This window comes from Peromyscus californicus, unplaced genomic scaffold (genome assembly GCF_007827085.1).
Source record: "Peromyscus californicus insignis strain IS unplaced genomic scaffold, ASM782708v3 Scaffold_19__1_contigs__length_69161282, whole genome shotgun sequence".
NCBI classification, from domain to species: domain Eukaryota; kingdom Metazoa; phylum Chordata; class Mammalia; order Rodentia; family Cricetidae; genus Peromyscus; species Peromyscus californicus.
Window position 1 is genome coordinate 43,514,847 of NW_026294491.1, and position 26,134 is coordinate 43,540,980.

Genomic DNA, 26,134 nt, shown 5'->3' on the forward strand with positions numbered 1-26,134 from the left:
AGTTACTTAGTGAGACCCTGTGTCATAAAAGTGAAAAAGAGGCCGGGGACAGAGCTTAGTGGTAGAGCATGTGTGAGGCCCTAGTTTAGAACCCCAAAGTATAACATTTTTTTTAAAAAGGCCTTGAGTAGCCAGGCAGTGGTGGCACACACCTTTAAACCCAGCACTCAGGAGGCAGAGGCAGGCAAATCTCTCTGAGTTCGAAGCCATCCTGGTCTACAGAGCAAGTTCCAGGATAGGCTCCAAGCTACAGAGAAACCCTGTCTCGAAAAACCAAAAAAAAAAAAAAAAAAAAAAAAAACTTGAGTGATAGGAAAGAGGAAGGGCTGGAGGAAGACTAGAGAGAATAAGAAGGAGAGAGCCAGAAGAGGCCTGTCACATAATCAGTTATTCAAGCTGGATCTTCATTCCAGCACGATACTAGAGAATCTTCAGATAACCGGCAATAAAATCGTTTTCAAAGAACTTAGAAGCAATACCCTAAACTACCTTAAAATACATCAGGAAAAGAAAAAGATCACAAGGTTATGGTGACTTTTTCTGGATGAGGTTATTTTTCCACGTATCCTTATTGGCCCCAAGGAAACTTCTGTCCCTTTATTATCTGGTGTAAAATCTAAACCATCCGGAGGACAGCAAAGCAAGTCCCAATGGGGTTTAAACTTGTCGCAACCCTCAACAAGCAGAAGCTGAAACTAAGACTTTAATCTGTCTACCAGCCAGCTTTCCAAACCTGTCAGTAATTCTATGAATCCACCTGTGAAAAAGGTCAGCAAAAGTAAAGGCCTCATTGCACAAGTCGATACCGACATTACTTCCTTTGCCAGCAAGGCAGGTTGAAATAAAGAGCTCCATTGTTTCAGTAGGTTGACCTTGCAACTTGGGAAGATTTTCCTCCCACTAATTTAGTAGATGAGATAGAATGGAGTGAAATAACTGTTTTAAGGTAGAAGCATTTCAAAGTAGAACTTAAGTACCCTGAAGCTGAGCTGACGTGGGTTTGAATCCTGGCTCTGAGTCCGCAGCAAATCAACTTAACCCTGTAGGACTCAGTCTCCCCACTGAGGGGGATAGTGCTCAAACTTAGACCGCTACTTGGCATTCAGCACCCAGCTCTCTCACCTTCATCAGCAGAAAAGGTCCTATGTTTAACTGGACATAAAAGTGACTGCGGGAAAACTCCCAAGCATCTGTCTGCGTCTAAGCCATGAGTAAAAATGGCATTTGCTACTTCTGGGAAGTGTACTTAAAGTGAGGATGTGGCTTCCTCGATCCTCCTCCTCCCTCTAGATTATAGGTACCATGGCAGGAGCTCAGCAACCTCCTTTGTCTCTGAGATGCCTTGGGAATGATAGCCATGGGTACCAGGGGAACTGAAAGAGGGTAAGTCCCTGCTTACCCTTAGGCATCAATGCTGGCCTGACTCCTGGATTCCTTAAACAGGAAAGATAAATGAACTGACTAAAGCTGTCAGGTGGGAGAATTTCAACTCCCTTTCAGTCAGCTAATCTTAATTGGTAACACTACCGCCAAAGAAAGGCATTGAGTGTTAAGATGAATTGCTAAACAGTCTTATTAATAAAAAAAATTTGGAGCCTAATATTGGGGTTAAAACTGAGAGATCAGAGGAATAGGAAAAGCCACAGCCAACCTCACCTTACCAACCCTCAGCCTCCAGAGAGACCTATTTCCTGTATACCCATGCCTGTATGCCTTTCTGTCCCTGCCCTTTTACTTCCTCTCTCTGCCCAGCTACATCACCTCCTCTTTCTGCCCAGGCCTATCACTTCCTGTCGGTCTGTACAAACCTCCAGACCTCTATGGTTAGTGCTGGGATTAAAAGCGTGTGCCGCCGGGCGGTGGTGGCGCACGCCTTTAATCCCAGCACTCGGGAGGCAGAGCCAGGCGGATCTCTGTGAGTTCGAGGCCAGCCTGGACTACCAAGTGAGTTCCAGGAAAGGCGCAAAGCTACACAGAGAAACCCTGTCTCGAAAAACCAAAAAAAAAAAAAAAAAAGCGTGTGCCACCATACCTGGCTCTGTTCCCAGTGTGGCCTTGAACTCACAGAGATCCAGATGGATCTCTGCCTCCCAAATGCTAGAATTAAAGGCATGTGCTACCACTGCCTGACTTCTATGTTTACTATAGCAACTGGCTTTTTCCTCTGATCCTCAGATAAGCTTTATTGGGGTACACAGATAAAATATCACCACAATTGAGAGCAAAACAGATCCTATGCCAGCTGTGCAGTAAGTAAGTAATAGATGATGCTAGTCACTAAAATGTAGCATTATTAGTTGAGATAAACAGTTACAGGAATGAGATATCATTTCCTTTGCAAGCTAGTGGCATTGAGTAATTATAAAAGCATTTATCAAGCCTATACTCTGTCCTGGAAAGCAACTTCAAGTGCGTTCTTAGAGTAATCATTGCTGTGATGAAACACCATGACCAAAAGCAACTCGGGGAGGAAAAGGTTTGTTCGTTCGGCTTACACTTCTAGGTAATAGTCCATCCTCGAAAAAACTCAAGCAGGGCAGGAACCTGGAGACAGGAGCTGATGTAGAGGCTGGGGGGACTGTGGTGCTGCTTACTGGCCTCCTCCTCAAGCAATCGCTAATTAAGAAAATGCCCTATAGTCAGATCTTATGGAGGCATTTTCTCAACTGAGGCTCTAGCTTCTGTCAAGTTGACATAAAACTAGCCAGCACAGAGTGTAATAATAAATTACCTGCAGTCAAGAAAAGAGGTTAGAATGGACCTGGAATAGCTCCGAATCCCCATGGTAACCACATGCTTCCTTCACCAAGTGTTGTCTAGTGTTCTCAGTGTGAAGGATTTGAATGGTAATGAGAATTCTAAAATAGAAAATAAAGGTGTGTGTGTGTGTGTGTGTGTGTGTGTGATTTTTTTTGTAAAAAAGAATCTTTAAATTGGCTCTCCTAATGATGGTTTCAACTAACAAAAATGTAGCTATACATATATTCAAAAGTTTTAGAAAGGGGAATATACTCTAAAAGCTCAAAACAAGGACTATTACTATGTATGTTATATATATAGAGAGAGACAAATACATAATTTCTCACCAAATAGTATCAAGAGTCACTTAAAACTGAAAACTCCAGGCGGTGGTGGCACACGCCTTTAATCCCAGCACTCCAGAAGCAGAGGCAGGTGGATCTCTGTGAGTTCAAGGCCAGCCTGGTCTACAGAGTTCCAGGACAGCCAGGGTACACAGAGAAACCCTGTTTTTTTTTTTGGGGGGGGGGGACAACTGTTAACTCCATTATCAAGCACACCAGTGTTTCTGTTCACACCACAAGAGATAATAGTAACAAAAATATGCAAACATTGAAAAAAAATATAAAAATAACCTGTCAGTTCAGACAGTTTCCACTGCTAATAAGTTCATGTTGAGCAAGGTCAGGTCAGACTTTGAACTTCAAAAATACTTCCTCTTTTCGTAGTTGTTGGGATTTCACAATGGCAGGTAAGGCTGTGGCCCTGCACTATGTTCTTTCTCACTAGGTGAGAGCAACACTAATAGTAAACTGACTGACTAACTTATTACCAGAATCGCCTTTCCATTAGCAGGGTGAATACCCTGCATAGCCCACTTTGTCCCACATACTTGGCACACACTTGTTTCCTGCTGTGTGGCATAATTACACTTCATTATATGATTCAACCGAACTAAAGTGTGGGCCGTGAAAGTGAAATACAGGTCAGTCTACTAAAATCCAACACTGCCACTAAGTAGTTGCAGGTGTGATGATTCTTAATGCTGAAACTATAGACAATTTCCAACTGTTACACTTGAGAAAAATCAAAAGATGCTACAAATGAATTATTCACTCCTGAAAATCAGACATCAATAGGTCATCAAGGTACAACTGGTTTATGTTAAAGACCTCTGTGACCACAGCTTACTGTAACAAATGGACTTGAAATAAACATTCAACATATTAAAACTCAGTGGACATTTCTTCCTTTTCTTATATAAACCTGTGGAGTGATTTAGTTCGTAATCTACCCGAGATCTATTTCAGAGGGTCCACATCTGAGTCCAGCATATTTGTTGTTTGTTTTCTTTTCTTTTTCGAGACAGGGTTTCTTTGTGTAGCCTTGACTGTCCTAGAACTCACTCTGTAGACCAGGCTGACCTCGACCTCACAGAAATCTCTGTGTCTCTGTCTCCCAAGTGCTGGGATTAAGGGTGTGTGCCATCACTGCCCAGCAGTCCAGCATATTTTAAAATAGATTAATCTACAAACACCTTTATAGTTGTCAAACAAAATTTACACAACAGTTCTCTTCCATCGTTACACTTTGGCACTGCAGTAATTCTTTTCTGTCCTCTTCTGTATGTGTGTGTGTGTGTGTGTGTGTGTGTGTGTGTGTGTGTGTTAATCTTCAGTTTTCCTTCGTTTCATAATACATCTGGGAGTGTTTTCTATTTGGTTTATGTAATTTTTATTTGTAAATGTTCAGGTATGTTGGGCTCAGCTTTTGGGAGATTTACCAACTAGTATTTCTAATAACTAGGAAAAATAGTAAAGTGTGGAAACTGAAATTACACATCGGAAAACAATATCTTAGGATCTGTGGCCTGTGTTCATTATAGCCTTGTCAACACGATCTGGGACAAGGTTACTAGTCTTTCTGAATGGATGCCTTGTATTTAGTACAAAGGAGCCATTTAATTAGATCCCATTCCATAGGGATGCACACACACACACACACACACACACACACACACACACACACACACATCACAAGGGCTGGATGCACACATGTAAGTCAGAGGACAACGTTTGGGCATCAGTTCTTCCCTTCTACTGTGGGTTCTGGGGATGAAACTCAGGCCATGATGACTTACCTGATAAACCATTTTACCAACCCAATAATGACTTTTAAAATTCCAGCAAGAAAAGGAAAATTGCAAATGATCCTAATAATATACAAAAAAAAAATATGTCTGGCTTGTCCTATTCTAATATAAAATGAGTCAACATCGTTTTTGTTATTTGACTTTTAAGTTTGAAGACATTTTATTCGAGTTTACAAGAAAAGCCCTAGGTATGCCCAGAGGAAGAAAATAAAGAAGAGAAATTTTAAAAGCGATGCCATTTGAGTTTAGCTGGCATGTTCAGCTACTTGGCAGACGAGCAGTCACATGGCAGAGAGAGGAGCTTGAGAAAGAAGGAAGCCAAAATGCCAGAGAAACCACACTTGGGCTCTGGTCAACATCCAAACTAAAGAAGAGAAAAGGGAAAGGTTGTGGCCCTGGAGCAACTTCCAACACCACTTTGAAAGAATCAGGTCTCAAGACAGATACAGCAGCACACGCCTTTAACCCCAACACTCTGAGGGCAGAGGCAAGAAGATCTCTGAGTTCAAGGCTACTTAGGTCTACATAGCAAGTTCCAGGCCACCAAGGCCTACATAGTGAGACCCTGTCTCAAAAAAAAAAAAAAAACAGAAAGAAAATCAGGTTTCATTCAACTTTACCCCAGTCTAATTATTTCAGAAGGCCCTGTGTTTACAGCAAGAGGCTATATCCTTTGTGTGGGATTCATCAACGTAGCTAATTACATCAAAACAAAGAAAAACAAAATATACATAATACCTTTAAGGTATAAATGATGATGGAGGGATAATTACCATTAACCAGAATATAGAAAAAAGAAATATATATATTTTATATATCCTAAAGTAGCATAGTTTAGAAACAAAAAAAAAAAGATACATTTAGATGAACCTGTAAAAACAGAACAAAAGAGGTGGGGGAGGAAGGGAGGGAGGGAGGGAATCTCTATTAATTGACTTATACATACTGCAAAGTAAACACAGTCAATACACTGCTTTCGATATCAGTATTTTATTAACGGTTGGAATTAAGCTTACTTTCTTTTCTATGTTTTATTTCAATGTGTATCTCTGTCAGTCTCTCAAAGAACAAGAAGTACACATACCACTGAGCCATCTCAACAGCCCTGCCCCAGCTTTTTGAACTCGGATCTTCATGCTTCACAGTAAGTTTTTAATCACTTAGCCATCTTCCAAAACCAAACTCACTGGTTTCTGCCTCGGCCCTGGATTGCCTTGTCCAGTGTTCCTACACAGAATAAATTCCAAATAACTGTCAATCTGAAAATCTACTTCTCCTAAGATGAAGAGTTCTTATTTTCTTGGATAATTAATTGATGGAACGCTTAAACTGTTAGAGAAATGGGAATCATATCAAATGTGTGAATCCGATTATCTCAGTCCACAGATGACACCATTGATAGCCACTGAGTGCTGACTTAGGGGCTGGAGAGATGGCTCAGTGGCTAAGAGCATTTACTACTTTTGCAAGAGGACCTGGGTTCGATTCCCAGCACCCACATGATGGCTCACAACCACCTATAACTCTAGTTTCAGAGGACCCAGAAGAGATCTCTTCTGACCTCTGTGGGCTTCTGCACACAGGTAGTATACATACATACACTCAGGCACAAGTAAAATAAAATAGTTTTTAAATGCTTAGAAGATCATACACTCACCCAGTGGCACAGCCAGACCAGAACTCATCTCTGCCTACATCGACAGTGCTCTCTCCCACACACCTCGGATCATGACTCATATGTTGGATTCATATGTAGACTGTTTCTCAGCTGGATCCAAAAGACTTAGAGGTCATTTTCACCACTGTACGTTTATGCTTCTTTTATTTTATAGGATTTTACACCCCAATTTCTCAGAAAGTTTTCAAAAGCTCCATTACCAATTTCAGCTATTATTTCTTCCGTCTGACTTTAGCTAAATAATTTGTGTAATTATAGTAATAAGAGTTCCAGGATTCATATGAAATTTAAATAGGATCACACACACCTGCTAAGAAGACTCTAGGGAGAGGAGCCAAGCCAATGCTAGCAAACAAATAGTCCCCAGGGTAGATCACTTTGGGAATTTAGAGAAGCTTACTCACAATGGATAAAACAAGTCAAGGTGTCCTCAGATGCCATCCTCTGAAGTTAGAAGTTAGACTCGGGGTTGGGGATTTAGCTCAGTGGTAGAGCACTTGCCTAGCAAGCACAAGGCCCTGGGTTCGGTCCTCAGCTCCGGAAAATAAAAAAAATAAAATAAAAAAAGAAGTTAGACTCTTCCTCATCGTGACCAGATACCTGAGAGAACCCATTTGAAGCGGGAAGGATGTGTTGGCACTCAAACTTTCAGAGTTTTCAGTTCATGGTTGGCCAGCTGCATTTTCTTCTGTGTGGTAGTGAGGCTGAGTCATGCAGGAGGGGTAAAGTTTCTCACTTCCTGGCAGCCAGGAAACAGAAGGGGAAAACAGGACCAGGAAGAGACCAGAACCTAGGTGTACCATTCAAGATATTTCCCAGAGACACATCCTTTGGTTTGGCCCCACCCTGCACAATTCTACCACCTCCCAACAGACCTCTCTATCAATAGGCCAAAAATCATTGACTGGGTTGCCATCTAACTAATTCTGGAACTTCCCTCCCAGGCACACACTCAGAGTATGCTTTACATGATTATCTGAACTCAAAAATCAATCAATCAATAAACCACATGTTCTCACTTGTATTCTGGTCCTGGCCCATAATACATAGTTAAGTTTCTATTGCTGTGTTAAAGCACCATGACCAAAAGCAACTTGGGCAGGAAAGAGTTTATTTCATCTTACATTTCTAAGTAACAATCCATCACTGATAGAAGTTAGAGCAGGAACTCAAAGCAGGAAGCAGAGACTTCAACCACAGAGGAATGCTGTTAGGTTTTTCTCTAGCTACATGCTTTCTTACACAACCCAGGACCACCTGACCAGGGATAGTACCACGTAAATTGGACTGGGCTCTTCAATCATTAACCAAGAAAATACCCTATAGGCTTGGGGTGTTTTCTCAATTAAGGTTCCTTCGTTTCAAATGACTTTAGTTTGTGTCAAGTTGACAAAAAAAAAAAAAAAAATCCCACAATATGTACCTACATAAACAGGTATAACTCAAGGTATAGTTTAAAATATAAACGGAGAACAAGAGAAGGTACTATTAGTGTCTTAGTTAGGATTTCTATTTCTGTCAAAAGACACCAGGATCATGGCAACTCTTATAAAGGAAACATTCAATTGGGTGGCTCACTTACAGTTTCAGAGTTTAGTCCATTATCATGATGAGGAGGGAGCATGGTGGCGTGCAGGTAGACGTGGTACTGGAGTAGTCCTACATGTTGCAAGCAACAGGAAGTTGACTGGGCAGTATCCTGAGCATAGGAAACCTCAAAGCCCACTCCCACAGTGACACACATCCTCCAAGAAGGCCACACCCACTCCAACAAAGCCACACCTCCTAATAGTGCCATTCCCTATGAGATTATGGGGGCCAATTACATTCAGCCCACCACAATTAGGTAAGGAGCGGGGCCAGAGGTGGGCAAATAGAGATGTGAGTCATGAAAAAAGAATATAAACCTAAAACTAATGCTTTTCTTCTAGTTTTAACTTTCTCAGAGCTTTTTCTTTATCATGATGGATAAACGAAAAAAAACGCAATTGAAGACATGGATAGATTGTTCAACAGTTAAAAGCACACACTGCTCTCTTGCAGGGGACCAGAGTTCGGTTCCCAGCACCCACACTGGCTAATTTACAGTCACCTGGAGCTCCAGCTCCAGGGAATTCAGTACCCTTTCAGTACCTTCACTCACACATGCACAGACACACATATACATGAACACACACATAATTTTAAAAATCGTTTTTCTTTAATGTCATTGCTAGTGCAGGTGTGAAACCCTAAGTGAACCTCCACTGGGCCAGGACGGCCATTCTAACTGCATAGAATTGGGGCTGGGCAGTGTTAGAGTGGTTTCCTTAAATAGTGGTGTGATGTTTTTTATTTGTGAGTTAATTAGGGGGAAAAGGTAGTTTTATTCAAAAAAAGGAATTTGTGTGCTTTCCTAATCCTCTGGGTTCCTCGCAATCTAATCGGTAGGTAAGACCAACAACCACACTCACCAAGACTGTTTCCATGGCAGATGGAGAGAAGCAGAATGAGGAGGAAGTAGGAAGCACTTTCTGTTTGAGGTAAAAAAAAAAAAAAAAAGACTCTGGGAGATGCATATTGCCCCCAAGTTACAGTATTTGCATCAATTAAAAGCACACATCACCGGGTGGTGGTGGTGGTGGTGGTGGCGGCGGCGGCGGCGGCGGCGGCGGCGGCGGCGGCGGCGGCGGCGCACGCCTTTAATCCCAGCACTTGGGAGGCAGAGGCAGGGGGATCTTTGTGAGTTCGAGGCCAGCCTGGTCTACAGAGTGAGTTCCAGGATAGGCGCCAAGCTACACAGAGAAACCCTGTCTCGAAAAACCAAAAAAAAGCACACAGCCTGTATTGCCTTGTGTATTTCCTGTTGGTTTTTCTATTGGCAAACCATAGTACTGTCTGCTTAGCGGCAGGTCCTGCTCCTCAGTGGGCCCACTGCAGTCACCGAGGGAGACAGCTTAGATGCAGAAGTAATTAAATGAACTTCCTCGTGAAGGAGAACCACTTGTAAAGATCATCAGAAAACAGTTATAAAGCAAGCGTCCTGGGTGTTTTTTTTTTTTTTCAATGTTTAAGTGCATTCTTGAGTATTGTACACAATATGTGCTTATAAATTAAATTCCACTAAGATAAAAAAAACAATTGAATGTCTCTACCATAAGCCTACTTAAAACAAGACAAAGACAGCATATTTATTTAGATCGGTCTGTGCCAGAAATTTTCTGTGATCACTCACTCTCAGAAAAAAAATATATCTTGCCATGAATCCCAAGTGTCCAAGACATGATTTTTAAAGTGGCAGAAATAGGGCTGGAGAGATGGCTCAGAGGTTTAGAGCACTGCCTGTTCTTCCAGAGGTCCTGAGTTCAATTCCCAGCAACCACGTGGTGCCTCACAACCATCTGTAATGAGATCTGATGCCCTCTTCTGGCCTGCAGGTATACATGCAGCCAGAACACTGTATACATAATAAATAAATACATAAATTTTTTTTTAAAAAGCGGCAGAAATAATGTAGATACATAAAAGGATTTTGTAAGGCCAATGAGATAGCTCAGTGAGCAAGGGCACTTGCCACAAAGCCTGGCAACCTCTGTTCAACTCCCAGGACCCAGGATTAACTCTAAAGTTTGTCCTCTGACCTCTGCATGCACAGCATGACGTGTGTGCACCCACGCACATATACAGAGAGAGGGAGAATGAATCAAATTAAATAGAGGATTTCTTTAAGATAGAAAGTTTCAAATGGACTTTCCATGTGCATTATGAATATGCAGAAGCCTGGGGGCATATTAGTGATGTGCAGTCTTTCAAAGAATAGTTCATAGGCAAGAAGGGAGACTTCCCATGCCTCCCCTACAGAACAGCAGCTTTGGCCTTCTCGATAACTTGAGTTAATTAGTGATAAGCTTTAATGTACTATATCCAAAAATACTTTGAAAACTATGATATCATTAATTTAATATATGTATGTATGTATTTATGTCATCAATTGAAAAATATAAAAAGGATGGTTAAAAGGGAAGGCTTGGCTGGGATTACACTAAATAATTCTAATCTACCCAGCAGCCAAAACAAATAGAAATCAATGTATTCTTTTATTTTGCACTGATAAAGGAAAGCATACAAGTTCTTGTGAAAGCTAAATACTTTTCCTAGTACTAAATCACTCTAGTAAGTGTATATGAATGGGAAAGTGACAGATATTGGATATTAAGAGGGTCAAAATGTTCAAGTGTTTTGAAGCTGCTGTGGGGACATTTTTTAAGTTGTGTACTTTTAGCAGTCTTGATATGTAGCCCTGGCTGTCCTGGAACTGACTATGTAGATCAGGCTGCCCTCAAATCTGTGACAACCTTCCTGCCTCTGCTTCCTGAGTGTTGGAGTTCACATTTTAAGCATGTCTTAATGGAAATTTTTAAAGTGAATTGTCTTGGGGCTGTTTGAGCTAGTGTTGGGTTCTTCCTAAACTCTTGTTGTAACTTGATTCGGGGACTCAGCTGAAAGACATCAGTACTAGGAAGACAGCTCAGGGGATAAAGGCTTACCAGGCAAATGAGATGAAAACACCCGGTTCAGAGACTCGGCCCCCATATAAAAGTCAAGCACACATAGTAGTCTGCCTACAGGAGGGTAAGTCGGGTCCACCGGGCAAGGTGGCTAGAAAAACTGGGTAAATCTGTGGGCCTTGGCTTCAGGGAGAGAACTTGCCCTCAAACCTCAGAAAATGGAGAGAAATTGAGGGAGATACCCAGTGTCAACTTCCGGCCTCCATGTTCCCAGGCACTGGGCCTCCATGTTCACAGGTGCCAGCACACACACACACACACACACACACACACACACACACACATATATGTATGCTTGCGTGCACATGCGCACACAAAGAGAGACAGAAAGACAGAGATAGAGAGAACCAGCATTTCTGAAAGAGTGTTTGAAGACACCATCAGATTATTTTGAAAGGACCGAGCAGATGCCATAACAGGCTGCTCAGTCTTCTCTCAGAGATCAGGCCTCCATTTCAGTTTCCTGAGACTTGAGCAAGCAGTCTCTGGGAGAGCCGTGAACAAAAGACATAGTCCTTGCAGTAGCTCCCTTTCTGCACGTACTCTGACTGTTCAAGGTTCAGCCAATTGTTTACTGTCTGGGACCTCTCACCAACTTAGAGTTACATGTGTAAGTCAAGGACAGAGCCTGGGCCACTGAGTCAGCCTTCACAATCAGTATGTACTAGGCCAGCCAGCCTCCATGGCTGCTCAAGGACAAAGCCTGGGCCACTGAGTCAGCCCCCACAGTCAGTACGTGCTAAGCCAGCCAGCCTCCATGGCAGCTCAAGGACAAAGCCTGGGACTTGTCCAGGCCTGCCCCAAAATGGATAACTGTAACCCCCAACTAACCCTAGCCAGTTAAAAGTTACTAACATGATTGCCATTCACATAAACCAATCCTGAGTCTGTTCCTATGTAGTCTGTAGACCCCAAGCCCCCCTTGCTTTAAAAACCCTGCCCCATTGCTGCTCAGGGTCTCTTCTGCTCTGCTGCTGCATCAGGCAGACGGAGAGTCCAGAGTTAACTTGTAACAATACAAAGACTCTGTGCTTTTGCATCGGATTAGGTCTCTTGGTGGTCTTTGGGGGACTCTGGATACAACAATTTGATGCTATTTTCAAAAGTGAAGGTTTCTGGGCCTACTCGAAAGCCTCTAAAAGAGACCTTCAAACTCGGGTCTGAAACTGCGTGGTAGGTAAGTCTGGTGAATTGTATACATGTGGTGCTGGCTAGTTACACTTTCAGGCTCTATCCACCCCTCTATCCTGGGCCTGGAGATACTGAGGCGAGATCTGCAGCCACACTGCCATTGCCATAAGGACCTTGGCTAGTTTCTGTCGGCTGGGGACACTAGTGAGAGACCGGAAGGCAACAGGAGAGAGACAGAACAGGCTAATTCCCCTCTGATGCGCCTACTGTCCCAGGAAGTGTCACCCAGATGTCACCTCTCCACTCCCCAAATTCCGGTTGTTTCCACCAGCAGTTAGTCCTGGCTGCCATCTCCTCCTGTCTCTGCCAGCCAGCATGATGGTTCTCAGAACAGCCGCATCATCCAAGTCTGGATTCCAGCTCCACAGGGCTCTGCCCTTCTGAGGAAGCAGCTCTTCCAGGCAGCTGCCTCTCCTCAGTGCCTTGCCCTCCTGATGCACAGATAGACCCCTCCTCTTTTTGAACTTCTAGGTCCACACGCTCTCTCCCCTCATTCTGTGTGGGCTCCGTTTCCTTCCATACCTCTTGCAATGTGAGTGCTCCCGGTGCCCTTTCAGTTCTCTGATGTTTAAATAGCTCCAAGTAAATCCTCTGTTGAGGTCATGAATGTGAGAGACACACACAAACACATCTGACAGAAACTGACATGTTTGAGTGCTAGTGACTTAGAGGATTAGGGATACATTTCCCCCATGGTCTCCCTCAGTTATCAGCTGTTGAAATTCCTCCTTTGGTACCAGTAAATCAGTCTGACAGAGTAACATCAGTCACTGTATTTTATTACATTAACATTTTTTCTAAAAGCTTCCAGTTCCAAATAAGCTTGTTACAAAGTTAAATTTTATTTTTGAAGATGAAAGATGAAGGAGTAAAAGAAAAACAAAGAAAATGAAGGATTCTGTGGTCTTCTTTAGATAAAAAGACTAATCTCATTCTACAGAAAAGATCCATGCATGAATCTTCAAATGGGGAAAAAAATTCTCAGAAGAATTTTAATCAACTTAAAGATTTCCATTGGATGTATTGCATCAATTATCTGCAAGAGAAAAAAAAATAAGCTTTAGCTTTATGTATGAGAATACCCATGATGTCACACTTGGGCACTTCTTAAAAAATGACTTCCATCTTTGTTAGGATGTGGCTTCCACTTATTTGATCCTTGTTTCTACCCCCACCTTATCTACAGATTCCTGCCTCTGTGCTTTGACTCAGCCTCTTCTGTCTGCAGGTCCTTGTTGAACATGCAAATCTCTGGAGATGTCTCATAATGAGGACTCAACACATGTTGAAACTGGCTTGCCTTGCCTTCTTTCTAGTAAGCCCTCCTCTAGGATCAGTCTGTTCTGAATGGCCATGGCATTTCTTCTCTGTGTGTGTTTTACATCCAACCTTGTTTATGTGCAATCCTTCCTTCTAAGTAACAAATTCTTTGAGGACAATGTGTCTTATATATCCTAGGAACTTCAACTTGCAGTGAAGTAACTACAAACTTTTAAAAGTGAATAAATGGTCTAGTGAATAGTCATCTAGTTCACCAGTCATTCCTTCTTTTTCTGATATATTGTAGTCATGTCCAGTATTTCCTCAAGTATAGAGACTATAAACATCTAAATGCCTTATATGATGTATACAGTGTCATAATTTTTCTCTTTGTCTTGATCTGCACATGCAGAATGTACAACAGACAGGATGAGCAGCACAAACATCTCAGAGAGGAATTGCTTTAGCTTGAGGTTTCTGGTGCTTTGGTTCAGATCCTTGGCTCTACACACTTGGGCAGAAGACCGTGGTGGGGCGTGAGCAACGTCTCATCTCATGCAGACAGGAACCAGAGACAAGGGAGCAGGCAAGAGTCAGCCTTCCGAGGCATGCCTCCAGTAATTTACTCCCTCCAACAAAACCCCACCTCCTAAAGTTTCCACAACCCCCAAAGACTACTGCCAGACACCAGGCATGGTGGAGTACTGCTTTGATCCCAGCACTCAGAAGGCAGAAACAGGTGAAGACCCTGTCGAAGTAAATAAGTAGTTTTAGAGTGCTACCAGTTGGGGGACACAGCCTTTAACTCATGAGGCTTTTGGGGATGTTTAATTTTCAAACCAACCACTGCATAATATTGCCCATACATTAGGCATACCCGTTTTAGTGCTACTTCGGGATTGATTTTTTTACCTTTCACTGAGAAAACCGAGGCTCTCAGAGCTTTACTAACCTTCTCATGGTCACATGAGACAGTGATTTTTCCAGGAGTCTGACAGGTGCTCTTTTCCCTTACACTGCCTGGTCTCTCAGGAAGCTGGTGATGCTGACAGTGATGAGCTCACCTGACAGACTGCTCTTTTTCCCCTTCGGAGACTCCTTCCGCACCAGGGAGAACCTGAAGGAGTGAGTCACAGTTCCCAGCAGCAGCGCCAGCCAGCTCGTGTGCTGCAGCTCTGACCAGGAGTGTAATGATCACACCGGGAGTCAGATGTCTGCTGGATTTAGAAAAGGATCTCAGGGGCAGAAAGGGAAACAACTGCACTCGAGGCTGTTTGCTGTGCTGTGGCTCCTGCAGCATCTCTCCCCACCCTCCTTCCCAGCCAGGAGCATGGCTACCAGAGGAGGAAGGCCAGCCAGTGAGAGGTAGGTGGGGCTCCCTCCTTTCCCTTCTTCCCACCCTAAAAGCACTCCGGTCGCTTTACTGGCACGCTCGCCCTACAGAGGATGTATAGCTAGACTATAGGTTGACTTATCACAAAAAAATACAACAACTTTACAGAGCATTCATATACTTCAGACAGATACCGAGTCTTTCTAGAGTTTAAAATAGAGTATTAAGCCAGCCCTGGTGGTTTACAGGTTTGTAATCTCAGCTAAGAAAGTTGAGGCAGAAGGATTTCAAGTTCAAGGGCAACTGGGGCAATTTAGTGAAACCCTGTCTCAAAATTCAAAATAAAAGAAGGCCGGAGACTTGTTTAGGTGAGGGAGACTTGCCTAGCATTTGTGAGGCCCTAGTTTGAATTTCCCAGGCTGTAAAGAATAGTATCTCACTTGTCTCTTCATAGCATATGATATATAAAAATATCTACTTACAAGACAAATATTGGATTAGAACGAAGGTCTAGAACTTCCTTCATCAGTTAAGTTAATACCATTGGACAAACGTTTAAGCAGAAGTTTTGACCAGATTGGCCGTGTCTTCTCCACTGAGGCCTCTTTCGACTCTCTTCCACCTTTTTGTTGACAGCCTGAGCTTCCCTTTCTACCTCTCTCTCCTCTAATTCTCCTCCCCTCTTTCCCTTTGTGGAGAAGCATTCTAGCCATTTAATGAGCTCATTTGTCTGTTACATCTATTCTTAAACTTAATTTGAACAGCCTACCCTGTTGGCATAAAATAAAAATCAGAAAATGAGATGTTTAATGAACCAAGGCTGAGTTACCCATGTTGTTGCTTCCTAAGGTCATGATAACAGCAGAGTATTAGGTTCAGTTTTTCTGAGAAACGTCTCAGCCACCCACGTCCTATGTCAGAAAAACATGTACTTATTAGGAGTTTGCAGGAACTGTCAAAGGTCTAAAAATTAATTGATTTTTAAATATAAAGCCTACATTGTGGGACCAAAAAAAAAAAAAGTCAGCCGTGACCAGTAAGTCAGTATTTCACTATAAGAGAAATAGGATGTTTCGTTATTATAAATTATTATGTAACCTGGCAGTTCATCATTATTTTGGTACCTTTATTGGACTATGAACAATGTTTCATTTTTTGTGACAAAAAGAAAATTAGCATCATGAAGATTAAATGTTGCCTGAGATATCACAAAGATAACAACGGTATGGAGTCCTAAAAATGAGCAAATCAATCCAAACAGACGGCAGAGAGAAGTCAACCTGGAGCCCTGCAAAATGATGTAATAATGAAACACAATCATTAAAACAGCCACGAGGTTAATTACTTAACACTCTTTTTCATCTACGGGAGTCAGCACATTTCTGCCAGGGTGAAGCAGAGGTAGCAGAGCCGTGTCAGAGGAGAGCCGTGGGACAGAGCTGCAGACAAAGCCAGCCTGAGAAAAAGGGCCCAGAAGCTCAGTATTGAACTCATAGGGCGATACTGGAAGGCATCCAGAAAAGGTGTGCCTGCTTTCCATTTCCAAGGCTACAGTTTAACTGGATGGTCCAAGATGCTCCAGGTAACCTGGAAGCCTCCGTCCGGCACCTGGACACAAATGGCCCCTTGCTGAACCACACAGCAGCTGCCAAGCTTTGACTTGAATTTGATCACCAGGACTCACATTGTGGAAGTAGATAACTGACTCCCACAAATGGTCCTTCGACTTCATATGCCCATGAGGCACACATGCATGAGTGTGTGTTGGGGGGGGACTGGACGAGGACATGACGGTGCACAGACACACACATACACACAATTAATTAATTAATTAAAGATATCTACATCTGAATTCCTGAAATTTGTGAATATGTTTTTTAAAAATCCCTGAGTGAAACTGGAACCAGGCTTGGTGGCATAGACATGGAATCCTAGCACTCATGGAGCGGACACAGGAACATCTCCAATTCAAGGCCAGCTTTTGCTACGTAGTAAGACTCTGCCTCCAAAGCAAATTCACTGAGGGGAAAAAATGTAAAATAGATTTTTTTCTGTTAATGATGAAGTTATACTTGGTTATGAAGTGATAATTAGTACATTGCATGCCTGATTTGTGCCTCCTAGACTCTGTGGAACCAGAGAGTGTCAAAGCGTTAACTGAAAGATACCACCAATGCTGCCATCCTGGAACTACTGACCTAGAGGGACAGACACAGTGGCTCAGGGCTGTGTGTAGCACTGGAAGGAACAGGATCAGTGTGAGACCCTGAAAGGGAAGGAGAAAGGAAATGGAAGGGGGGAGGGGGAGAAGGAAGAGAGACACGAACGAAAAAGACAGAGGCATCAAAATAATTGTCCTTATTTTCTGCTTTAAAGGACTTAATAGATCAAAAAGAAGACGGGAAAATATATGTCTTGGCATGGATAGCGTCTTAATCTCATACTGAGGGTTTTCAAGGAATTGTACTTACAAAACTACGGAATTTGTGTGTTTCTTCTTAGAGCTGAGTTGAGGCTATTTAGCATTTTCATCTGTGTGTGGTTGATGGACTGGAGTGTGTGGTTCACGGAGAATAGCATGATAGAATCACTGAGTCTTACGTTCTGGAACTGGACTCGAATTTTAAATGACCTTGTGCAGCTGGAAAACCTGTCCTAAATACACTGACGAGCACCTGTGTTGAGAAACGTGTGGGGATCACAATTCAGTGTTTTTGTTTTGTTTTGTTTTTGAGACAGGGTTTCTCTGTGTAGCCTTGGCTCTTCTGGAACTTTCTCTGTAGACCAGGCTGGCCTTGAACTCACAGAGATCTGCCTGCCTCTGTCTCCTGAGTGCTGGGATTAAAGGCGTGGGCCACCACCATCCGGGTGAGCAAACATTTTTAAATGAAGACATCACCGTCCAGGATGAACTGAATGCCGGTCAGTCAGCAAAGCAATTCTGCTAAAACGCCGCACTTCAGAGCTGACGTCAGGACAGTGGAAGTGGAAACACAGAGGAGACAAAGGGTCTCCATGCCGCTGTGTGCTCTCTTCTACCCCAAGCTTCAGAGCTGGGAGGAAGTGGTCTTCAGAGGGCATTTGGCCCCCAAATTTCTATACCTAAGTGACTGCTACAGCGACTGGAAGTGAATAACACTTGAGCCGCCCTAACACACATTCTTAAAACCGGGATTGGCTTAAGCCTGGCAGCGGTGTCGAACGGGCAGAGGCAGGCAGATCTCTGTGAGTTCGAGACCAGCCTGGTCTAGAGAGCAGGCGCCAGGACAGGTACCAAAGCAACACAGAGAAACCCTGTCTCAAAAAACCAAAACAAAGACAAAAAAAAAAAAAAATCTGGGATTGGTTTAAATCAACATACCCAGTACTTATAAAACATTTTTATATACGCTTGACTGTGGTGGCACACGTATTTAATCCCAGCATTGAGGTGGCAAAGATAGGTGGTTATCTATGCGTTCAAGGCCAGCCTGGTCTACACAGTAAGTTCCAGGCCAGCCAATGCTACAAGGTGAGAACTTGTCTCAAAAAAAGCAAAAAAGCCGGGTGGTGGTGGCACACGCCTTTAATCCCAGCACTCGGAGGCAGAGCCAAGCAGATCTCTGTGAGTTCGAGGCCAGTCTGGTCTACAGAGCGAGATCCAGGACAGGCACCAAAACCACAGAGAGACCCTGTGTTGAAAAAAAAAGAAAAAAGAAAAAAAGAAAGAGAGAAAAAAGAAAAGAAAAAGTTATATATATAACATTGCTACAAGTTTTTCAATGGTCCCTGTGAGTAAAAGAGGATTTGGTAGCATTAAAACCGGAATAAAGCCGGGCAGTGGTGGTGCACGCCTTTAATCCCGGCACTCGGGAGGCAGAGGCAGGCGGATCTCTGAGTTCAAAGCCAGCCTGGACTACCAAGTGAGTTCCAGGAAAGGCGCAAAGCTACACAGAGAAACCCTGTCTCGAAAAACCAAAAAAAACCCCAAAAAACTGGAATAATAACGTGGCTTTCTTGTTGTCTTTCTTAATTAAATGGTAAGGAAATTGTGTTTATAACTAACATCGGTGGCATTTTTCAATTATCTGTTTGCCATTATTAAGGTACACTGAATGTGACGACAAATAAAAATAGAAATGTTTTTAACAATATGATCCCTAGAGCAACACAAAAACATAATAGCCTCAAATGAATCAGGCACAATGAGCCTGCCTACGTGTACCAAAGATCAGAAAGCCGATAGCCCTCCACAACACTTGGACTAGTTGAAAGTCAACAGCCATGTTTATCTGGGGCACAGGTCACGCTGTCACTGTTTGGCTGGTTCTTGTTCTGCCGGCCACAAAGGGTGGATGATAGAAAAGGAGTGGATTAAAATAACCATGGTAAAAATATCCCAGGGACCTCCTAGAAAATAAACCCTCCTTATTTTGTCTATAATTTAACCCAGACTGATGAATCGTTCACAGTCTCCTCTGTAACATTAATATTCATTGAGTTTCAATCTCAGGAACAATAAATGTGCAGAAGCAATTCCTACTTTATAGAAAAGAAACACCATGGGGTTGGGGATTTAGCTCAATGGTAGAGCGCTTGCATAGCAAGTACAAGGCCCTGGGTTTGGTCCTCAGCTCCGGAAAAAAAAAGAAAGAAAGAAAGAAAAAGAAAAGAAACACCACTATAAGGAAAGGCAAGCCTGATTATCATTTCCTGTTTGTGGCTTTTCAGTACAGTCAACCTTCCGTAGAAGGATTCTGCATCCATCAATTCAGCCAATCATGGATACAAACTTGGGGGATGCCGGGCGGTGGTGGCGCACGCCTTTAATCCCAGCACTCGGGAGGCAGAGCCAGGCGGATCTCTGTGAGTTCGAGGCCAGTCTGGGCTACCAAGTGAGTTCCAGGAAAGGCGCAAAGCTACACAGAGAAACCCTGTCTCGAAAAACAAAAAAAAAAAAAAAAAAAAACTTGGGGGGGGGGATATATCTGTATTGAAATATATACAAAACATTTTTCTTGTCCATATTCCCTCAATCATCAGCATAGCAGCTGTTTACAGAGGAGCTGTTACATTGGATTAAGCATGCTAAAGGTTCCCTAAAGTGTGCAGGATGGTCTGTGAAGGTGCTACACAAATGCACCATTCATTCATTCATTCATTCATTTATTGTTTTTTTTTTTTTGAGACAGGGTTTCTCTGTGTAACCTGTCCTGGAACTGGAACTCACTCTGTAGACTACGCCTGGCCTCAAACTCACGGAGATCCGCCTGGCTCTGCCTCCGAGTGCTGGGATTAAAGGGGTGTGCCACCACCACCCGGTCCAAATGCACCATTCTTAACAAGCCTTGCACATCCAGACGTTAGTATCTGAGGGAATTCTAGATCCATTCCCCTCAGAAAACAAGCAATGTTTATATAACTATTTGACAGTCTTAGCATCTAAGAGCCTTGTTGTAACCTGAAATTTGCCCTAAACCACCCCAAAGCAAAAAGTCTCCTCCAAGCACTGCACACCCGCTCACGGGGTTCTAGTTAATAGGAAATGCTTCCACGGCCCTCCTTTTTCTCTCCTCAATGTGTCTCTTTGTCCCAAATGCTTTGGGAACTAAGAAGCTAGTATCTTGGGTCAACTACTACCTGGTGTTTTATTTGGTGACGACTAGGTCGGCCATGACGAAGATGATGACTTGCAGGCTCAGGCTGATGAGATCAGCATCTCTGGGACTGGGATCTTGACATGCTGTTTTCAGTGATCTCCAGGTGAAAAGCCACTGCCTTAAAGGATCTCCCCACCTCCAAAGAATAGAGCCAATGGTTGGGCTCCAAAGCTAATCCACCTTCAACCAGAGGACTTGAAACCTGATGGAGTTCACTTCCTTTTCATTGAAAGTGAAGGTCAATTCTGCCAAAATCCGTTAACATATCTGTCTGTGGATGAAAGCCCTGAGGGGATAAGGACCCTCGATATTGGTTGTTTAGAAAGGAGAAAAGGACAAGGACTGAGCATCCCGACCTTTCTGCACTTTGAGGACATTTCAGCAGTCAAGAATCTGAGAAGGAGGCTTAACTGCCATGAGGGAGCAGTGGTACAGCCATTGGGGTACAGGCAGGCCCAGACAAAGGACTGTCCAAAGGGGAAAGCAGCTATGATGTCATGGATAAACTTCACTTCCGTCAGAACTAGCCTTATTCAGCTAAACAGAGATTAGTGGAATAGAAATAGAAATTATCTCTGCAGAACTTTTGCAAAATAGAGGGGAAATTTCGAAGTTTGCTGACAAACACACATGCAAATTTTCAAGCACTTAATCATCACCTGTAAAGTTCTCTGGAATCTGAACTGGGGTGTTCGCTGGTCGGAAATGGCAGGTTGTTCTAAAGAGGGTGTTTCCAAGGTTTCTTGTCAGAGGCCCAAATCAGAGATGGAAATGTAGGACTGTTCCTGTAGCTCCTCTAGCTTCAAAGCTTTGAGAAGTTGTTTTGAAACCCTTCAAATACCAATGTTAATTGGTTTCTAGTCTCCATGAAAATGGACAGACATGAAAAAAAAAAACTGAAGCTGAATAGTTTAGAAATTGAATTATAAAAGATGGATGTCACATATTCCATTATAATGCAACAGGAATTGGGTTAAACCTTCAATTGAAGATACCTAGTGATGAAATTACATATGCTAAACACATATTTAAGGGTAGTGTTGCATAAACATAAATAATAAATAGGATTTTGAAATTTGGTTCAGACAGATAAAATACTGCAGATACCAAGATACAGCATGGGGTAAAAAAAATGAAGAGCTGATGTGGTGGCACACACCTTTGGGCCCGGCAGGAGGAACAGTAATTCAAGGTCAATCTCAGCTACACAGTGAAAGACCAGCCTGGATTATGTGAGACTCTGTATCTAAAAAACACAAATAAGAAATAAAAGATGGAGAACATATTTGGAAGGTAGCTCAACAGTACTATTTTTTAGATAGCATAAAAATATGCTAAAGAATATTTCCCCTGCCAGGCGGTGGTGGTGCACATCTTTAATCCCAACTCGGGAGGCAGAGACAGGCGGATCTTTGTGAGTTTGAGGCCAGCTTGGGCTACAGAATGAGATCCAGGAAAGTCGCAAAGCTGCACAGAGAAACCCTATCTCGAAAAACCAAAAAAAGAAGAAGAAGAAGAAGAAGAAGAAGAAGAAGAAGAAGAAGAAGAAGAAGAAGAAGAAGAAGAAGAAGAAGAAGAATATTTCCCTTAATTAAAAAACTTTTGCTGTCCAGAATTATCTGAGAAGCTAAATACACCCAACCCCTGAGCCCCTTTCCCAGAACTTTGAGCCCAGACATCTGAAGTGCCAGTGGATTTCCCCCCCCATGTGTTCTCTGAGAAGCGAGTGTCCCTGCTATGTGGACCTCTCTATGAGAAGAACAGACTTCGAGGAGAGCACATTCTAGCATGTAGAACCTTTTTAAAATCAAAGACCACACAAGATTTACGACGAAACAAGGAATGAGTCGATGACTATCACTGACCCACTACGTAACTTGAAGAATTTCACTTCCCACTGCAGCTGTAACCACCTATGTATCTGTGAGGATTTCACTCCTTTTCTAACAACTATGGCAATCACTGCCTTCATGTCGGATCGCTGCTCTGCTCTGTGGGTTGCAAGGAACTGCTACAAGTCAACAAGAACCAGGAAATCACAAAGAGAATGGTGAAAGAACATGAATAGGGAAAGTTCTGAAGAAATTCAAAGGGTCAGCAAATATACACATGAAGGAAAGTTCAAACTCATCCGTAATTACAGGGACACAAGATTTATAGGTATTGCTGGTAAACGGTTAAGGCATTGAATAATGCCAAGTATTGGAGAAAGAAGATACAGAAGAGTCACACCTGTTGATAGGAGGGTACATTCACACAACCTTCTAGAAAACAATATAGAATTTCTTGCTATATCAACCTAGCTATTATATATATATATGTATGTATATGTGTGTGTGTGTGTGTGTGTGTGTGTGTGTGTGTGTGTGTGTGTGTATATATATATACTGTTCCTCTGCTGTTTGTTCCCAAAAGACGTTTCGCAGACATTGAATCTGTGTTCTCTCAATGTGACTCTTAAGGATTTGGGGGGGGGGTTGTTTTTTTATGTTTTGAGACCAGGTCTCTCTATGGAACCCTGGCTGTCCTGGAACTCACTATGTAAAGCAGGCTATCCTCAAATCACAGAGATCCTCTTGCCTCTACCTATTAAGTGCTGAGATGAAGGGTGTAGACCACCATGCATAACTTTTTCTTTTCTTGAAGATGGCAGTAGAAGTTGGAGAAATCTTATGTCCATGAAGGGAGTGGATGAATAAAATGTGCATGTGTGCCGGCCAGTGGTGACGCATGCCTTTAATCCCAGCACTTGGGAGGCAGAGGCAGGCAAATCTCTTGTGAGTTTGAGGCCAGCCTGGGCTACAGAGTGAGTTCCAGGACAGCCAGGACTACACAGAGAAACCCTGTCTCAAAAAACCAACCAACCACAGGGCGGTGGTGGTGCATGCCTTTAATCCCAGCACTCGGGAGGCAGAGCCAGGCAGATCTCTGTGAGTTCAAGGCCAGCCTGGTCTACAGAGCGAGCTCCAGGACAGGCACCAAAGCTACACAGAGAAACCCTGTCTCAAAAAAAACGGAAAAAAAAAATGTGCATGTGCTTCCTCCTTGAGCTACCAACCATCGAGCAATTGGAAGAAGCAGGAAACAAGGCTCACACGTTTTTCAAAATCCAGTCATGCATCTGAAATTGCTAGGCCTAGTCACACACTTGTAATTCCAGTACTTGGAAGACAGAGGCAGGTGGTTCTCTGAGAGTTTGAAGCCAGCCTGGTCTTCACAGCAAGTTCTACAACAGCCAGAGTTACACAATAGAAAGACCCTGTCTAAAAAAAAAAAAAAAAAAGAAAGAAAGAAAGAAAGGAAGAAAGGAAGGAAGAAAAAGAAAAAATAAAGACATTAAATACAAAACAAGTCTCTTATCACAACACCATCTATGTAATTTTGAAAACATATTCCAAACAAGGATATACAGCAAGCACACCAAAAGTGCTAAGAAATGAAAGTACTGAAATAGGCATTAAAAAGGAATAAAAAAGAAACCAGTCAACAGTGGGTGAACAGTGTGCCACATCCTGAGAGCAAGAAACTTGACCTGGGTCCACACAATTTCAAAAAACCCGACAGCACATCCTACACACTCAGAGCAGCTCTCGATCCATTAGTCCCTCTGCCTCCCGGCTCATTAGCCTAGACCCACTTAATCATCAATTTGCTTTCGACAATTTTTCAGATTTGCAATTTTTGCAGTCTTTTGATTTGTACTGGTAGGTTCCAATTCAAGATGCAAAGGAACCCAGCACTAGTGTCAGCGTCCAAAAACTAGGATTTTTATTGCTAGCCACCTCTCACATGTCACCTTGAGGTTGCTGACCTGACTCTAGACTTAATTGAACAACTAGAAGCCCTCAGAAAGGCAATTCTTAACTTCAAACGAGTAACAACTAAACTCCAATACTTGTTGATTATTCCTGTTACTTAGAAATGCTTCCACTCTTTACCAAATAAATTCTCAGAGGAGTTGAGGATGACTTTGATCCTCCTGCCTCTACCTCCCTGGGTTCAGTCTTCAGCAACTCATAAAACCAAATACAGTGGCACAGCACTGGGAACATGAATGCAGGACCATCAGGAGTTCAATGTTATCCTTGGCTACATAGGAGGTTAGAGGCCAGCCTAAGCTGGAGATCCTCTCTCAAAGTAAATGAATGAGAGAATTGTTCCTATGCTAGGGTAGCTATAGTCTCCACTAGCCCAAGAGCATCCTTCATAAAGTACAAGTTTCACATCTCAGAGGACCCCCCCAGTCTCACTCTCTTTTCTGATTACTTGGGTGTTAAAAGTAATGAGACTCCTACTGGAAGTCTTTTTATTGCCTTTCATCCTAACATACTGTGTTTACTTCTTGGAATTTATTACAGGATATAATTGTAATGTTAAAATAGTTGGGTCCTTGTTTACAGTCTAATGTTCCCACTAAAAATCCACTCTTGCCGGGTGGTGGTGGCGCACGCCTTTAATCCCGGCACTTGGGAGGCAGAGCCAGGCGGATCTCTGTGAGTTCAAGGCCAGCCTGGGCTACCACGTGAGTTCCAGGAAAGGCGCAAAGCTACACAGAGAAACCTTGTCTTGGGGGAAAAAGTACCAAAAAAGAAAAATACAAATGATTTCCACATACTTTTCACCTAGTTTCCCCAGTTAGTAGCTTCCTGCTATATGTTTCATGCATCTCTATTTCTATATGATACATTATCATGTCCACTTAACCAGTCACAAGTAAGTGACAGCTGTGATTTGGACCATTTAGTGTCCTGAAAGGCCCATAACCCTCAAAGTGGAAGTGAGAACATTTTGTTGTCTAACTGCAGTAAAACTATGAAAATCAAGAAAACAGTATGCCGGGCGGTGGTGGCACATGCCTTTAATCCCAGCACTCGGGAGGCAGAGGCAGGCGGATCTTTGTGAGTTCGAGGCCAGCCTGGTCTACAGAGCGAGATCCAGGAAAGGCGCAAAGCTGCACAGAGAAACCCTGTCTCGAAAAACCTAAAAAAAGAAAACAGTATAACTCTATCTGCTCATCCACAGTCATGTGATCTCCACAATTTTCCAAGTAATGTTTTTATAGAAAAAGATAATTCTGGATCAACTTGGAAATTCATCTGTACTTTCATCAACAGTAGTTCCGTCTTCTGTTTGTCTGGTTGTTTTAAGACTGGTCCTCACTCAGGCCAGGTGGTGGTGGCACACACCTGTAATCCCAGCAGAGGCAGGTGAACCTCTGTGTGTTCTAGGCCAGCCTGGTCTACAGAGCCAGTTCCAGGACAGCTAGGGCTGTTACACAGAAAAACATTCTCTTAAAAAAACAACAACAAAAAAAAAAAAAAAAAAAAAAAAAAAAACTGATCTTCTCTCTTGTAGACTAAGCTAGTTCGAACTTCCTATGTAGCCAAGGGTGACCTTGAACTTGATTCTCTGGTGTCTACCTGCCAAGTGCTGGGATTATAGGCATGTCTCACCATGCCTGGCTCAGTAGTTCAGTATTTACTATCTATTATCTTGATGTTTCTGATTAGTACACGCTAATTGCAAGGTCCATTAGCTTATGTTTTTCTGATACATTCTCATGATTAGAGTCAGGTTATACATATCTGCCAGGAA

The 26,134-nt window shown here is 42.8% G+C and overlaps 1 protein-coding gene and 1 long non-coding RNA gene across 2 annotated transcripts in view; one reads left to right on the top strand and one right to left on the bottom strand.

Moving 5' to 3' along the window:
• Positions 1 to 13,065: 13,065 nt before the first annotated feature.
• LOC128114885 (uncharacterized) lies at positions 13,066 to 14,745 on the bottom strand. Its single transcript, XR_008219930.1, has 2 exons — positions 14,632 to 14,745; positions 13,066 to 13,343 (listed from the first exon to the last, which is right to left on the bottom strand). It is a non-coding gene; the product is annotated as an uncharacterized LOC128114885 (long non-coding RNA).
• Positions 14,746 to 14,811: 66 nt separating this feature from the next.
• Ptp4a1 (protein tyrosine phosphatase 4A1) overlaps positions 14,812 to 26,134 on the top strand; it is a 32,478-nt gene continuing 21,155 nt past the window's right edge. The window contains exon 1 of the mRNA XM_052745241.1: positions 14,812 to 14,932. The gene's annotated coding sequence lies outside the window, so the exon portion shown is untranslated. The remainder of the gene's footprint in view (positions 14,933 to 26,134) is intronic.